Genomic DNA, 17,462 nt, shown 5'->3' with positions numbered 1-17,462 from the left:
CGCTATCGGGTCCAGGACCAACTGACAGATGTATTCGTTCCCATGTTAGAAAACATAAGTGGTGTGACTGTCACATGGCATGCACTTGAATAGATACGTCTTGATACAAAGCGATCTCAACGAGAGCCTCTCATGTGAGCGACATCATACCTAAGAATAAATACATCAAACCGTATCGACATTTTAAAATTACAATCGTGACTTTCCTCCGTAGATGTTGAAAGCTCACGGCGATGTTTTATTTAAAGTGAAGGCGCGAGATCCATAAATCATTTACTGTCTTTCACTTCGATTGTTCGATTATATTTTAAAGAATAAATCGTAACAGAATACGAGCCTAATTGCACCGTTCCGTGCGGTGTCGTCAGTTGTAATAAAGAACGAGTTCATCGTATTTTCGTAGTAAAAACCGCGTATATTGTGTTGACTCGGTAAAAAAATTGTGGCAAGTTTATTATTTAAGAGAGATGTGAGAGAATTTCGCTCGCACTAATTATAATAAGTCAGAAACGGTACGCAATTAATCCCATTTGTTCTGCCGCTGTTATTAACATTGGAATTAGGAAAAACTGGTTCAGATGCGAATAAGAAGTGGATTTAAGTGTCCAGTTTAAATCAGATTCAGCGAAGTGCAAAAGCTGACGCGAAGTCAATCACTTATTTACATACCTACTTACCGCTGACAAAACATTTCAAAATGGTAATAATAGGAGATACCGTTTGCTTCTGACAAATTTTAGTGACCAACTGAATTGCTGGCTTAAATTAATTTGTAATATTGAACAATGAACTACTATAACATAGATATTGGGTAATCATATTGTAAGCAAATAAAACATTTTGCAAACATGATGTCTACCTACAAATGATTAGAACCAACAAATATCTAAACAGAACGCTATTCTTTACACCTCGTCAGTAAGAATGTGTTTTATATAATTGTTGGACGATATGCGGCTATAATGTCTTCATCAATAACTGATAATTTATGTACAGCACGATCTGTACACGACGAAATTGCGGCCGCCGGCTCCCCTTTGTAATCAGTGCAGAATTATAAACCCATTGCAACACCGCAGGCTCCGATCCATAAGTTATTAAGAAAGTTATATCTCAATGATTTCAGCGAATGACGATGTGAACGTCTGTCGTACCTATTATTTAGGTACATGTGCGCTCTATGGGTTAAATTATTAATTAATAGTTAATACATTGAAATGTCTTTATTTTTGTAGAGTTAATTTCAATTTATTATTTTATCTATACTTACTCGAATATTTCAAAATTTGCAAGCAATTATTAACAGATATTAATAACAATAATATAATATTAAGTTAAATATATTTAAATCTATTCTCGCTAGGCAGACATGCCCTTTCATAAACTGCATCACTAGGTATACTTACCATCAGGTAGTAGTGCAGTCAAATGCCTGGCTATTCTACATATATATAAAAAAGTGATTGGTAGTTACTCGAAAATCCAATAACAAACGTCTTTAAAATATCAAAGAAAATTCCCTCATACTTGATTCCAAGTTAAATACAAGACTCATTCTTGGATCTGAGCCTCTGCCAAGATTAACAAAAGTTATTACAATCTAATAAATAACCACCGAATTATTATATAATAATCCTAAACACCTCATCGTGGAACATTAACGTCCTCGAAAGGGTTAATAAAACAATACATAAAACACGAGTGAGATTGTTCAACAGATGTATTCAGTACAGATATTTTTGTACAGGGTGGATTGATGTACATCATTAGCTTTAAGATCGAACGGTCTTGTTTACCAAAGATAAACTCGGCCACTTGAAATTTTCGGTGGCTATTTTAAACGAGCTCTTTTATTAGTTTTAAAAAAGGCCGTTAAGATTAGAGCGTTCGAGGGTTAGCTTTTTGGTATTTGAAATATTAGGTGGGAGGAATGGCACTCCTACGCGCTATTAATAGCTTTTTTATGGACTCCTTTGTAAGTACATGACTTTTTGTTTTAGCGACTAAACGATATGGCTGTTAATTATCATAAGTGCTATGAAACGATTATATAAATTATCACTTAATTTTAAGTATAACATGCGTTGAACGAGATTAAAGAATTTAGTCATAAATTACGACACCTATACTATTGATTACTACTTATTGATTTTATAATCAACAATATATGTAGTAAGTTGGAACTGTAATGTTATCAACTGCCACCACATCATTGTCCTTTTTATTTAAAAGCTAGAATTTAGGTACACTTTCTTAATTTGTTCTAAGTAAAAAATCCACTACTTCTGAAAAAAAATCACATTGACTGTAATTTATATTATTTATCAAAACAAGAATTTCTGACGCCACCTTTGTAGGTATACCTAAAGAGATGCTACCTTGTTTTGTGTATTGTCCGCTCAAACAAAAATTGAAACTCTTTATACTGATGACGAAATTTTAATAAGAATTCAGAGAGAGATTCGCAATTCAACAAAACAAGGCGACAAGAAGTCATCTTTGGTATTTTTAATGCACAATCTCCTCCAAAGATCGCGAGATAAACGGTAAAAATGAGTCTTTTAAAGCATTTCTCTCTCTGGCGCAGTTTGTCATTTAGCACACCCTTATCGATGCTTGTGCCAGATAGCTCCGTGTTTATGTCGCTTAAATTAAATCGCCTGTGTTGATTATCATGACATTGCTTTTTATACATTCGCAGATTTATTTCACTCGAAACAAGTCTTTTGTTTTGTACAATAACACATCGCTCGCGTCTTTTATTTAGCGTGCGACCGTTTGTTTAGTTGTTTTGATCGTTATTTACATGTCTATCGTTGCGGAATAAAAATCGATTCAGCTGAACATAAACGTATCGGGCAATAACAGAACATAAACGGTCATGTAACGCCCACGGAGCCGAGCGGCTCGTAATAAAATTATTATCACATAAAATTCAATATAAACACCATAACATTCTATAAAGCTCGCCACGATTTGAGTTAACATCTTCATTAGGGATCGCACGACCTCCCGATTGCGGGAACTCGATGCAATTTTCGAATCGAGTCGAGTTGTGCTTCGCTTTGTTGCTCAGTAATTTGCGTTGGGTTCCGATTTGTTAGCCCTTAGTGTGTACCACGATTCGAAATGCGCTCGACAATTTCTTAGACGATACGTTGGGTAATTTTCGATCGCGGAGGATTGGCGCTTTCGAGGTGCCCAGGCTCCACGCCGTAATTGAGGCTTAGGGCAGGTCGTAATTTTAAAATTGCAAGCTTTGAATGTTTGCTTCTTATTGTTCAACTTCATTTAAAAACATTTTACTTAAAGGTATATTAAGTTTGTTGTAATGATCTGTAATTCAAAATTTTCATCAAAATTTACGAAAGGGTAGGTATTGTTTTTTGTGTTCAGCGCTAGGTACCTACATTCAATTAAATAGAAATAGAAAAAAAGTGAAATTATTGATAATAATTGTTGTAATTTGTGCAAAACCACTTCTATTATTGAAAAAAAAAAACCAAAAGACTTATTTGTAAAGTTGGGTGATTTACGATCCACCTTACCACACCACCATAGACACCTAATTGTATTACATTCCAAAAAAATTCGATGTATTATCCCGACAGTTGACAGGTAAGAAATCTTGTTTTTTTAAATATTACTCATCGTATTCGATTTGGGAGCGAGCTATGGAGCTTTATCACCACCTACTCGGTATCCCGCGGTTCCACGGCTCCCCAAACTTTAATCTAATGCGGCACACATTCCGCTAGCCGTCTCGCTCTAACCTAGCGTTATTAGGCGCCGGCGAACTATTGCTATCTCGCACCCCACTAAAATAGACTGCCCAAGCGCAACGCGCCGTGTCAAAACTTTTGTGTAATGGCTTACGAAATTTTCCCCTACCTCGTCACTTTTTTCTACAGTCGAGCTTGTGGGTTAGGGTCGTAGAGTTGTGTTAGGGAATTTTCTATAGATGCGATGTCGTGTTTATAGTTGAGCGGGCTTATATGCAATGCGCGGCAGATGCCTTCTCAATCGCTAGTCTTTTACTATTATACAATGAACAACAGTGTCAGTTGTAAATAAGGATTAGTATAGACGATACGTATCGGACAAGTGCATGAACTTTGTGCTTTTTATACAGCGCAATTATTTATTATTCACTCATTAGTGATCCAATAAGATACTTATTGAACTTACAGTGCTATACGTGATACTGAAGAATATATTTGGAGTGTTCTTGTGATATCACAAAATAATAGTGCTTTTTGTTTTGAAGGATTTATGTTGATTGTAAGTAGTCTTCATTTAGTTTGCATATTGTTTTTTTACTAGGACTAAATCAGGAGGGAAAATATTATGAATTAAATAATTCGTACGCTTAATATTAATGAAATACAAAAAATAATTTAAATAGCAAATCTTATCTTATCAGATTTAATTAATTATAGAGGCTATAATATATTAAAAGTCTTACATCATTTTATCTTTACATTGTGAAATGAATATCTAGTTGCAGATAAGTCGTTACCTGGTTATTTATGGACATTAGAAGATAAATATTAAATACTCCCCTGATCGAAAACTAAATTAGGTGAATAAATTCGCCAATTCAATGAATTGCAGTTACATATATAAATTATAAATTTGGGTCGAAGTCAAACTCTTTAAAGATCAACTTGGAATGTATCGAGATAAAAGATGTCATCCGAAGTATCAGACCTTAAAGCGAAAAGGAAATAAAGTTCATTGTGTACTGGAAAATGTGCCTTAAAAACTATGAAATAGAATTGAAGTTATCCTGGCAAATCGTAGACGTCGATTTACTTTTTTTGACCCATTCGGGATAAAACTTTTGACCTAGCGCTGAGAATTCATAATATCAAAGGTCCGATGTCCGATACGTTATTCTTCGAAATAGTTTTTTAAAATAAATATTATTTTTATGTTCTAATTTGTTCTTTGGAATTTTCAGGTAATTGTTAATTTATAAATCAGCACATTTTAAATGCAAATTACGAACGGAACATCAGAGATGTATTTTTCATATTGTAATGTTATAAATAATAATTCAAAAAATATTTAAGGCTTTATATATTAGGTAATATTCTTACTCGTGAAAGAAGCTCGTCGCAGAATTTTATCGTTAAAAGAGACAGGATTCAGTACTTTTATCACTTAGGTATTTTTGTCAGCGACTTCCTCAGATAGCGGAGGCTTTCTGAGTCGCGAGGAAATGAAATTCTTATCGTGCCTTCGGAGAAAGAAGCTCACTTGTCTGTTATCCGCAGGAAATATATAGAGGGGGAACCGCGGCACGCAATAACCAACATCTGATTGCTTTAAGGAATCAACAAAATCTCCAGCTCAATCTAAAAATGTATCGCAGTTCTTTGGAAAGAGCTTTGGCTTGACGTAAATCAAATGTAGGTAATACGAAATAGATATTCTAAAGAACATTCATATGGTAATGTGCTATGTGATTATTGTAGTCACGTTAACTTTAATAGAGCGATTTTTTATTAAAAATGTGGAAATTACTTCGTACTATTCGTTTGAATATAATTTAGATAGTACAGTAGGTAGTTTTAGTGATTAATATTAAAATGCTGCTTAATTATTTACATTGATAAAGCAGGTAACTTTGTATTATGTTAATAAATTTTAACTTAAATAGGGCGTATTGATATGCGTCAGTCGATGTGTTAGCGACGTAGGTAGGTAATATAGAACATACACTGAGCCTAAACGATATGATGTACCTATCGGGGCCATACTTTATGAAAATGTTGATAAATTTTATGATCATTATTATGCATATTCACGGAGCGGTTTAACGTTTGGAATCACAGAGCCCGCTTAAAAACTTTCAACAATGATGTCCCCTTTTTCATTCTGACGCTACACAAAATTTACGATCGGCCTGCGTTCGAGCATTGCGTGCTTGATGATTCTAAAAATGTGTCAACTTTTTTACAAACTTCTTTCATTTAGCGTCTGGCCTTCCAGTGTAGCCTTGTGATATTATTCTATTGTTCATTTTTTAGTATCTATAGAAATGTCTCCGGTATAGCAACGTAAACAAGGGAACGGCATGTGGTAGTGAAATTCGACTAAATATGCTTTTGTGTGTGTCATCTAAAAAGGGAACACCTTTCGAATTTTGTTGTGTACGCTTTTATTTTACTTTTTTAGAAAAAGAATTGGATTCCTGGAAGATAAATTGTAAATTATAAACTACATACTTTAATTAGAAATATTTGTGTTCAGATGATAGAGTCCATATAAACGGCATATCAAACATAAAAACTAAAAAGTCGATCGAGACCTACCTAGTCTCTAGCACCCATTACAACCAAAACTAAAACTTCTATCCATATAAAAAAGCTTTAGGTACATTATAAGACAAGCGCCCAACAATACATACATAGAGCCACGAATTACGAAGCGCCAAAAGCCTATTATTCAAACCGTTCTGTTTCCAGAGAGATAAAATCCTAAACCTCATCGAAGTGTACACTGTACACCTATTTCATACTTATCTGTATGCACAAGACATATTTGCATAATCGGTTTATTTTTATAAATGCCCCTGAGGAGACCATCGTTTAGATAATATTGTTCCGACTGCCGTTTGTTATAAATGCGCTCATTAAAATATATTAAAAAAATGTCGAGTATTTATTTATTTTATGTTATATGCGTAGGTCGAAAAATAAATGGATTGTATACCTAAAGTAAAATGTTAGATTTTTATGTAGAGATAAATAATAAAAACGTTTAATAATTTTGAAATATCATGTTTTAATATTTTATATTATAATAAAAATACAATACATATATTACAATATAATATCCACTGCAATCTGCCCGAAAAATATTTTCATAAATGTTAGTCATAGACTACAGCATGAGAAAATGAATAATTTCCTAAAGTGTTGACATCTACGTAATAATGTGCCGGCTGACATTTATGTTCACTCGTAAAAAATTGCAATTTATTATTTGTTTTTATTACTCTACATTCGAATTTAAAGCGAAAAAATGTTAAGGAATATTCGCTATTCATTGTCTATTCAATATTATATTTGCATTCACGTTGAAGTTAAGTTAAATTTGTGATAAAACTTTGAATAATACGTCTCGACGTTGGCTTCTAACCTCTATTTCGGAGTCTGATTACACGGGCAACGCAAATATATGGCTATTTTATTCGACGCAATAAAGTTTACGGAAATGTCGTACAGTGACAGACGAACAGCCGAGCATAGAAAAACAAATAACGTCATAAAGTAGCCGTGTAGTATTAGTGTCACCGAAAATGGAAAAACCGAATTCACCAGAGCTTTTTATGCTAATTACGTAAGCCAATAGTCTGTTTTAAGGCATTCGAGCGGTGTGTTCATATTACTGCTTATTCGAATTTCAAATTTAGAAATGCGTGGGCGCACAAGAATTAGGTGGTGTTTAAAAAGATTAAAATCAGTCGCATGCTTGAGTAGGTAGGACGTGAAATATCGTTTTATCTAATATACATTTTGCCTGCATGTTGAATTTATCTTCTAATGAGTACCTACCTACTCGGGTTCGATACTAGGTACATTTTAGAAATCTGTCTATATCCGACCGAGTGCAATCGATTATATTATAATGCAATACGAGTAATAGCATACACCTATTACCTAGGTATAATATATTTTGGGTTGATATTAAAATAAAGTATGTATAATTCGGTTCAATTTGAATTTTGAATAGTAACAAGTACCTAGGTATTAAGTTTGATAATTTTTTATTAAGTTTTTAATTAAATACCTATAGTTATATAAATGTATTTCTTTATTCACTAAAAAATAAAAAAAATATATTATTTAACATAAATTAAAGTAATTTTTCGTAGACATAATAATTTTTTGTAGTCAGGAAAATATAGCTTAAAAAATCAAGAAATCTAAAACTGACATACCTAGATAGTAGATACATGTGGCGCGCATATTAATATGTTCTTAGTCTTAATTGACATATCAGAAAAAATAAATATGTATTTTTATAATAATCCGTTTACATTGTACATAAAGAATGTCCTCATAAATAGATGTTATTCTTGCCATAGACCTCAGAATATTCTAAGCATCACTTCAATATTTAATAATTTAATAAAATGCAAATCAAGCATATTATATTAGCTGCGTTACTTACCTGGATATTAAGGGTTGTTACATAGTTGTAAGTACCGATGTCCGATTACAAAGAGCTTTTTGATTAGAACCCTCTATCTCACAACACGCCCAATCTCTCCAAATTATGTCGAACTAAATTACTAACACTAATAGCTTTATAATTTCGCTCATTTCATAAGCAGGTAATTCGCAAGATCAAATCTTTGTGAGACGTTCAAAATTCTTTTGGGTTGTTTTTTTGGGCGCGTTTCCCGTTGCGCGGGGCCCTGCCCTAGTCGCCTGTTGTGCCCAACCCTAATTTTAATGGCTGCTCTGCCATATCCGGCTATTTAAGTGTGGAAGACGCTCTTTTATTATTTTTTGTAATTTTTTTGTGTGATATTGATTTCGTAGTTATTAATTAAATCATAATTATTTACCTTAATATAATAAATCTATCAATATGGAGTCAAATAATATGAGCGTAGTACGGTTGAATTTTACAAATCGATTTTATGCACTTTTCAAATTGATTTTAAGGCGTTAAGATTACTGATCAAATACCTGCTTCCGATTGGCTCCATGTAATCTTGATAAACTCTGTAACAAGCAGAGCTTGATGATCGAAGAGGCATTAAGTGTTAATCGATCATTTTTTCCGCCATCTTTATCATCAATCAGCATGGAACGAAACGTAAACGTAACTTTTTATATATGATCTAAGCCGTTTCTAAAACATGTCAATGGGAATTATAACACCGGAGGCGTAACTAATTGCCGTAATTAAACTGCAATAAATCAGTCATTTATGGGCTGGCTATGTAGAGTAGCTGCTTTAATGCATAGTTTTTACTCTCTCACAAAGGTGGGATGGACTCTGAATAATTATCAATGTTCTTATTTGTTTTGTGATGAAAAAATAAATAAAAATAAAGTTGCTATGCCGATGCGTTGTATCCTTAGCTTTTTGTAATTAAAATTATAGATATGCCGTTCGGTATGCTAGAGTAATTCGATATATTTGCAATTATATTTTACTGTATGTAAGAAATTTTATCAATTGCTCCGCGTAATGTCAGTAATTTTTATTCGCTGCATAATATTTATATTGCGCGCTGTTTATAAAAATGAATCTGACCGATAATTAATGAAGGCTCCATAAATCAAAAGTAGGTACAATGTCTGGCTGTTCAATTACGATGTTACAATTATCTTAATTTCGTATAACATCAGAGGGCACGCATGGAGTGCACTTAATTTAGTGAGATAAGTGTGCCATAAAGCGGGTACCTTTTCAGACTGAATTAATTAACCCTCTCGGATCGGATTCGTGTGTTGGAGCGTATTAATACAAACTATAAGTCATCGGAGCTGCACTCGCGGCCAACCCTTCCGCGCAAGCTGATGCATGAGTTACGAGTGTTTCGGACGGGCCTCGTCGACCCCGCCGCGCCGGCCGATCGATACGCGCTTTTTGTTATATTCAACCCGTAATTGCTGAAAAGTTTTCACGCCGTAGTCCCGGTCACGCGTATTTTATTACTATGAAATTGAATTATTTATGACGCAATGCACGGTGAGCGTCCATTGTGAACGCCACGCAGCCGCCGCTGAATTTTAATATTGAAATTATGTATTTATACACGCGGGATTGTGCGATTAGTATCGCTCGGACCCGACTCTCGTCACAAAATGACATATCAGCGAGAGAGGCTTAATTGCGTCGGCCCTAAAGCCTTGCATGAGATTTATGTATATCCAATCCCGGCCGCCTAATCCCGCTCTTGCCCGGGTCAATTCGACCCCGGAAAAGGTTTTCCCGGTTATTTTCCGTGGAACTTTTAATCCAGCTGAATACCGACATACATCATAGAGGATTAAGAGGTTTAAATTGGAAGTTACCGACGTCCGAAATAAATTTAAATCGGCTGGCAGCCGGTATTGTGATATCGGTGCTGATGCTAAATGGGGACCAATTTATCCATAAAGTAAATCTTCTATTACTTTAAGCTTAAAACAACTAATATACATTGTTCGCCCACCAGACTCGTATATCAATATCCCTCTTTGCATTGAACAAAAAAATATCCCTTGATTACTGATAATTTATTTATGAAAAAATTCAAAACATTTTCTCTGAAATATCCTCAATAATTCCTTACTAAACTATGTAATTACTAGATAGTACATCCCGTACAATACCTATACTGCCATATTTCACTCGCTCCCTTTTCAACTGCAAGATTAAAAGGATATCAATAAGAGGCCGATAAATCATTGAAAACCTCTGACTGTGACCGACCCTTCGAGTGGACCCTTCTGAAACACCTGACCACCATATAGTATTATCCCATGTCCCTATATTAAAGCTAAATGCTATAAATATTGTAGAGGATATGCAATCAAGTATTTTAATTGTATTTTAAATATGGGTACTATCAGTTACCTACTACAATTACTGTGGGTACATTTTGTAATCTTTTTTGTAATCTTCCTTTAGTCAGCTTAAAAAAGTTTATCACAGAAATTTGATGAGTTGAACTTAATTAGTGAAATTTCCTCCACAATATTTAGTGTAGTTTGATACGATTACGTAATTTAATGTAAACATTTTGTAATTTATTACATATTCTAAGTTCAAGTTCGTCGAGTGTTTGAATATATTAACATTTTTTACTCTTTTTATAGTTAATGATATTTGATATTAAAACTATGCCTACTTAGATCAAATTTTCTATGAGGCGATAGGTCAAGAACGCTCCACTCCCTAAATATTTAATACATTAGTGTTGTGTTAGAACGGGTTTAACGATCTAAAATGCCGTTATGTTGAATTAGTTTCTTTTAAAGAATGGGTAAAGAAACAATGAATGTGAATTAATATTTTTTAAATCCATAGCAAAAAAGCATTCAACGTTTTACAACTATTTGTTACCAATTTTACTTTTTGTAGTCAATAATTACCTAAGGTATTTTTGTATATAGGGAATTTAGTATCTAGGTATTTCCTGTATTTCAAACCTATTTTTTAAGCTTCTAGGTTCAAATCGCATCTTTATGATATTTATTTTAAATTCCCGGTAAATTATCCGTGAATTATCTTTCTGAGAATTAACAAGTTAATCTGCATTTATCTCAGTCAACTCATTTGTTCCCGCTAAATTAGTAATGACCGTGCAACCCTTGAGCGAGCTTCAGATACCTATATTATTTCTTATTCTGATTGTATTTTTGAACTAATGTTTTCCATATTAAAAATAATATTCTATGTATCGGATATCTATTATAAAAATAATGATGATAAATGTCAGTAGGTAGTTTCCTCTCATTGCCGGAAACTATAAATCGTGAATAAAATTATATAATATTGATTCATACTATTTATTTTAAAACGTCAATTGAGTATGAGTAGGTATCTGATTTATATACACATAGGAACATGAATTATATACAAATTACTACATGTTTATTGAACCAGAACGAAGCATTAGCTTTGCTAAAATTTACTCAAATTATCAAATTTTTGACAGAATTTATGACTTATCAAAAGCCAGAATGCACGGGACTGCACAAGCTTATGAAGAAAACCTTAGAAAACATTCAAACCATCCTCACTTAAAGTAACAAAAGCTATAAAAAATATAGATGCGGTAATATTTCAAGCCCAGAACAACTTAGTTGCAAAGTCGCCTCAGCTAATCAAGTGTGAAGTAGCTTTACAGGGGGTCCTCTAAAGGGTGTAATAGAAGGGTTGGGCACAGTACAGGACTTCGGTGATTAATGTACGCGTAATTGTTCCCACATAATGTACAATAACTCGTGTAGATAAACACTAAGCCGCAAGAAATATTTATGAGACTGTAGATAGAGACAAATTGTGGCTGCACTGAATTTAGCGGATATTGTTCATCTACCGCCAATTTGTATCATGTGGGAGTGAGGAATTTTTATGTTACGACTAATATGATGAAGCTATGCGTATTGACAAATAATTATCGTTTATCGCTACATTATACCTACTTATATATTTTGTACAAAAAGGGTAAGCTTTGATAAAAAAAATATTAGATATATTTTCGGGATTAATTCTCATTTTGAATATAGTTTCATATGTGAAAACAATATGTCTTTAATAGTTAAACATGGTACCATTAAAATATTTCAAATGAATTGTTAAAGTCCTTAATAATTCACTCTAGTAAACTTTAACAAAGTTTATTTATTACGTACAAAAATTCTTAACCAAAACTTTGTACATTAATTTTTCCCTCAGTAATTGTTTACATTCCGAAAGTTGGTTCATATGTAAGGGTCGAATAGACCCAACCCGGTCTATATTAAACCATACCACTTTAGGCAAATAATTACACTACAATCGGGGTCATAAATACCTTTAAAATTGTTAGCTTACAGCTGCCCGAAATTCTTTTCTAATTTTATATCCGTATATTGCGACTATTTACCCATTTTCTATTATTTATTTTTAATGACAATAATAGGTACCTTATCTGATATATTTGTGCTTGTATTATCTTTGTTCTCAAAAAGGCATGATACCGGTTTCTTTTTTAGTTATAATAGTACCGAGTAGGTTTGTTTCTTACTACCTTTCTATAGATCCCAAATAATTTTCACTGAATACATTAAAAATTACATATTGTACAGCAAGTCTCTCTCTACACAGGAGTGCGCAATTACGCGTAAGCAAAGATGTATGATGGTATAAGGTTTATAAATTAAATGTGCTATCTTACCCACGATCTTGGAACAACGGCGTTCTTCTATTGTCATCGTTCCGTTTAATTCACCTTTAATTACGTATGTGGCTTAACCTTATTTCTTGTTCGATAAAGGTGAAGAATGCGTTTAGCCCTTGGGCTCAAAAGATAAATTCATGTAATATTTCTTACAACTTCGGCTTATTTCCTGGGTGGTCCAGTAATTGCGCTAATTACAGCATGCTTCTGTTTTAATAGAATGAATTATTGATGTTAGCTTTGATAAATGGTTATTGACCGCCGTGGTCAGTCATTTTTTGTCTATGCCTCCTGGCTGTTGGTATATCAGTTTGTGTGCATTTATTTTATAATTATAAATATTTATAATTGTTCATACATAATATGTAAATTGGATTAGAAATATCTTCACGATCTAAAACATTCAATTCGTTTAAATTCAAAACTTCTTTTTTACATTTAAATGTGCTTTAGTTTTTTTTATACCTATTCAATGAATCATGAAAAAGGTTTTAAACAATTAAATAAGATCATTTTGTAATTGTTGTGTAAAAACGAATACAAGTAAACGTCACGAATCTTCAACAGCTAGTGTAGAAAATCACCGCTAGATGGCACGCTTTTCAAAATTGTTTATTGTTCTCTATTTACAGCTGAGCACCTTTTATAAATCTTATATTGGTGAAAAATGATAATACTAAAAAAAAGTTTAAAAGGTACTAAAAAAAATAAGTATCTAGGTATAAATAATTAAATAATTTTGAAAATGCCTATAAATGTTTAGTTAAATAACTTTTACATACCTGATATGAATCTACGGATGTTATAGCACTTTTATTATAATATTTATTTTTTTGTAGAACTAACAATATAGTGGATACATAAGAGTACCTACATTGTACCTGTAGGCACACAAATTGTTGCTGTTAAGAAAAGAGCGTTTAGCGTCTTCTTCGTTTCTTAACTAATAAATGTTTTGTCATCGGAATGTTTAAATACACACCTACATAATTATATTATAAATTATTATTACCTACAACAAATTTTATCGATAAGTAGGTATACTGTTTCGACGGTGCTCATAATACAAAATTTATCAAATATAATAAGAGAAAACAAAAATAATTTCAAGATGTACTAGAATCTAGATGGTCTAAAAATCCAATTCACACGAAATGAGACAAAAAATAAAAAAATTAAATATTTTGCAATTTTATTCCACCATCAAAGCACCTACGAAGATTGCAAAAATTGTCTCCTCTCTTAATAATAATACTCATAAGGGTAACGTACCCCTAAAAATTAAAAATGGCCGCTAGAACCGCGCTCTCGATTGGTGGCAATAATTCATCCCGCCGCCGCTAGGGGCGCTAGCAGCATGTCATTTGTCTATGTCAACCCCCGCCCCCTCTCCGAGACTACTCAGCAAGATGTAAGCTACAATACTTGTATTGTATAGATATAAACTGAATCTATTATCCTAAATTTTAAATGCATTTAATTTGTTTCCGTAGAACACTTTCCATACTCTTGTTTCGCATTAATGAAATAACATTTTCGTTTACATTATTCATCGTGAATACCTATTTAAGGCTATAAATAACAAATTATGATAAATGTAGTGTGGGTGATATTATTATGATAATTTACCTATAGCTGTCGCAGGTATGTGGCGTAAAAAGTGTAGACTGGGTCTGGGCGACAAAAACACATTTCTTTGCAGTCATTGAAGTTATATCCAATTTTAATTTACCGAGTAAAAACTATAACGATTTTTGTTTGGATGTTGAACATCTACTTACAAATTTTATTTGACTTTTTTAATATTTTAGAATCTACAAAATAATAATCATAAATTTACGAATTCCATTTATAATGCCTGACAAATTTGTTTCTTTATAAATTCAATTTAGTTTTAGTTTTTGGATACGATACGAGTAAGATTTAATTATAGTAATGATAACATTTACCTATTTAGTTTTCTATTTTCTCACGATCGCGTCGCATATAACTACACATTACAAGTAAATAAATAATTGGATTAAGCGTGCCTTCTAAGCACACATAAATCTAGTCTGTTTTTATAAATACACTACCTAGAGCTATAAGTCAAGGGGACAAGTTCAACCGTTGATTAGATTTTCTAAATAGAATACTTTTATGGTCGCAAAATGGACCTTATTACCTACGTATTAAATCTGTATGTGATTGGAGCTTGGAAATAGGAAAAAAGTGGAGGAGCCATCGCGTGATCAAGGGCAGTATCAGAACGCGCACGCACTTACCCAAAATATTTTAATAAACCAGATTATGTGGAGGTTTTGATTTTTCCATACAAAATAGAAGTTATTCGGACGTGTTTTTATGGAATTTTCGTTCAGCCCTTTCCTTAATATACCTATCAAATTTCCCTGTTTTGATCGAAATATGTCGGTTTAATGTCAGTGCATTTTTAGTTCCCAGAAATAAAAGGTAGATACATTTTGAACGTTTCTATTAACAAAATTCATTTTATATTTTTAGAGATAAGGAATGAATATAAATTGTGTGAGAATGAGTTAAATTTCTTTAAATACAGAAACTTTTTGCTTCAAAAACTAGTTCACACTATGAAATTATATATTTAAATAAATAAAAGAGGACACAAAATAACCAGTTTCGAATAGTTAACATGTTACTTGGAAATTCAGCGTGGGAAATACAATACTAACATTTCTAAGAAGATTTTATATGACTTCTGTTTCATGACATAAAATGTGGCAACATTGTAAGTGATCGTGAGCAATTATCTTGATGTAAAAAATAACTGACCAGCGGTGCGATGTTGTCAAGTATAATTACTTTTAGGTGTTCTTGTATCATTTAATATCTAACTAGAAAATAAAAAAAAATTCCAGCTAGTTGGTAAAAGGATAATCAACACTGAATAATTACTTATATTATGAAAAGTTTTTTTTTTCGTTAGTTCTAATAATATATGTATTACTATTATATTTTACGCGTAAGAACGCGTCATAAATAAGGAATCTAGCAATCGAAAGCAAAAAGCGTACACAAAACAAACGTAAAGTATTTCTTTGCATAATTCGCGTTGCGTTAACCTCTATTAAGTCCAACAAGAGTTGACCAAAAATAAATCACCGGCGACAACTCTATCTTTGAAACAACAAAGCATTCGCATTCGCAACGATTATTATCTCTAAAACAAACTTAATGCATTTACGGGTAGTAGCGACACGCTCTAGAGACATTTTACTGCACACAAACTAATAAAGCCATCGCCCTTAACCTTTATATCGTACTCGATAAGGAATATTTTGCTTCGCAATAGATACATGCGTACAGAGCTAAGGTTGCCAACATGCGATTGCGGGCGGCGTAGGCTTTAAGATTAATTGGTTAAAAGTGATTTTTGAATGGATTAATGTTATGTGACGGAGGTGAATAACTAGCAGAGGACCAGTCGTGATCGGGGATCGTGATTGCAACACCGCTGCGTGCCCTTTGTACATGGGTTTTGTAGCCGTGAAAAATCACTTGAACATATAGTTGCGGCTGCCGCCCTCGACGTTCTAATCTAAGTAAGCGACAGCAAAACTGTTGAGCAACTATACTAAGGAATTATACATGTCAACAGGACATGTATAATCTACCAATTCCAATGAGTAATGTATTTGAACCGGGAAATGTTTTCAATCATATAAGAATTAATTCTTACTAGAAATGTTTTACTTCCCTTTCTGACCTGAAAGGAGTAGGTGTCTATTTTTAGCACATTCTTAATAGCTCTGTGAGTTCATCTCGCAAGTCTTCCGCCATGAACGATCCTATGAATCCAACGACATTGCTGGCATTGCCATTTTCAATTTAAATTCACCAAAATACGATCTTGTATTTCATTGCACATCACTACATAGTATAAAACAAAGTCGCTTTCCCTGTCCCTATGTCCCTATGTCCCTATGTCCCTTTGTACGCTTAAATCTTTGAAACTACGCAACGGATTTTGATGCGGTTTTTTTTAATAGATAGAGTGATTCAAGAGGAAAGTTTATATGTATAATAACATCCATTAAATAGTAGAGAAGTACTGTTATTTTTGAGTTTTCTGATGTGATGTCGTAAAAAATTACATTTTTTCCGCTTACACTGCAAACGCAGGCTGAACCCTACGAGTTTTATCAAAATAATGTACTAAGTATTATACACATTGAAAATCACTACATAGTATAAAACAAAGTCGCTTTCCCTGTCCCTATGTCCCTATGTCCCTTTGTACGCTTAAATCTTTGAAACTACGCAACGGATTTTGATGCGGTTTTTTTTAATAGATAGAGTGATTCAAGAGGAAAGTTTATATGTATAATAACATCCATTAAATAGTAGAGAAGTACTGTTATTTTTGAGTTTTCTGATGTGATGTCGTAAAAAATTACATTTTTTCCGCTTACACTGCAAACGCAGGCTGAACCCTACGAGTTTTATCAAAATAATGTACTAAGTATTATACACATTGAAAAGGTCTATAGAAAAGTCCGCGATGGTATATGTCTATTTCTTATGGATAACCCACAATAACTTT

At 33.0% G+C, this 17,462-nt stretch overlaps 1 protein-coding gene across 3 annotated transcripts in view; it reads left to right on the top strand.

Moving 5' to 3' along the window:
• LOC149908415 (homeotic protein antennapedia-like) overlaps positions 1-17,462 on the top strand; it is a 165,836-nt gene that overhangs the window by 49,065 nt on the left and 99,309 nt on the right. Inside the window, exon 1 of one of the 3 annotated variants that reach the window (XM_090101878.1) lies at positions 3,925-4,281. The exons of the other annotated variants lie outside the window; for them this stretch is intronic. The gene's annotated coding sequence lies outside the window, so the exon portion shown is untranslated. Of the gene's footprint in view, positions 1-3,924; positions 4,282-17,462 lie in introns of those variants that run through there. 3 annotated transcript variants of the gene reach the window in all.

Source organism: Colias eurytheme, chromosome 5 (assembly GCF_061535395.1).
Source record: "Colias eurytheme isolate Ceu_HAF_F1 chromosome 5, ilColEury1 Martin Lab GWU primary, whole genome shotgun sequence".
In the NCBI taxonomy this organism is placed as follows: domain Eukaryota; kingdom Metazoa; phylum Arthropoda; class Insecta; order Lepidoptera; family Pieridae; genus Colias; species Colias eurytheme.
The sequence above is the reverse complement of the archived record's forward strand: the minus strand, read 5'-3'. Positions and strand labels throughout refer to the sequence as shown.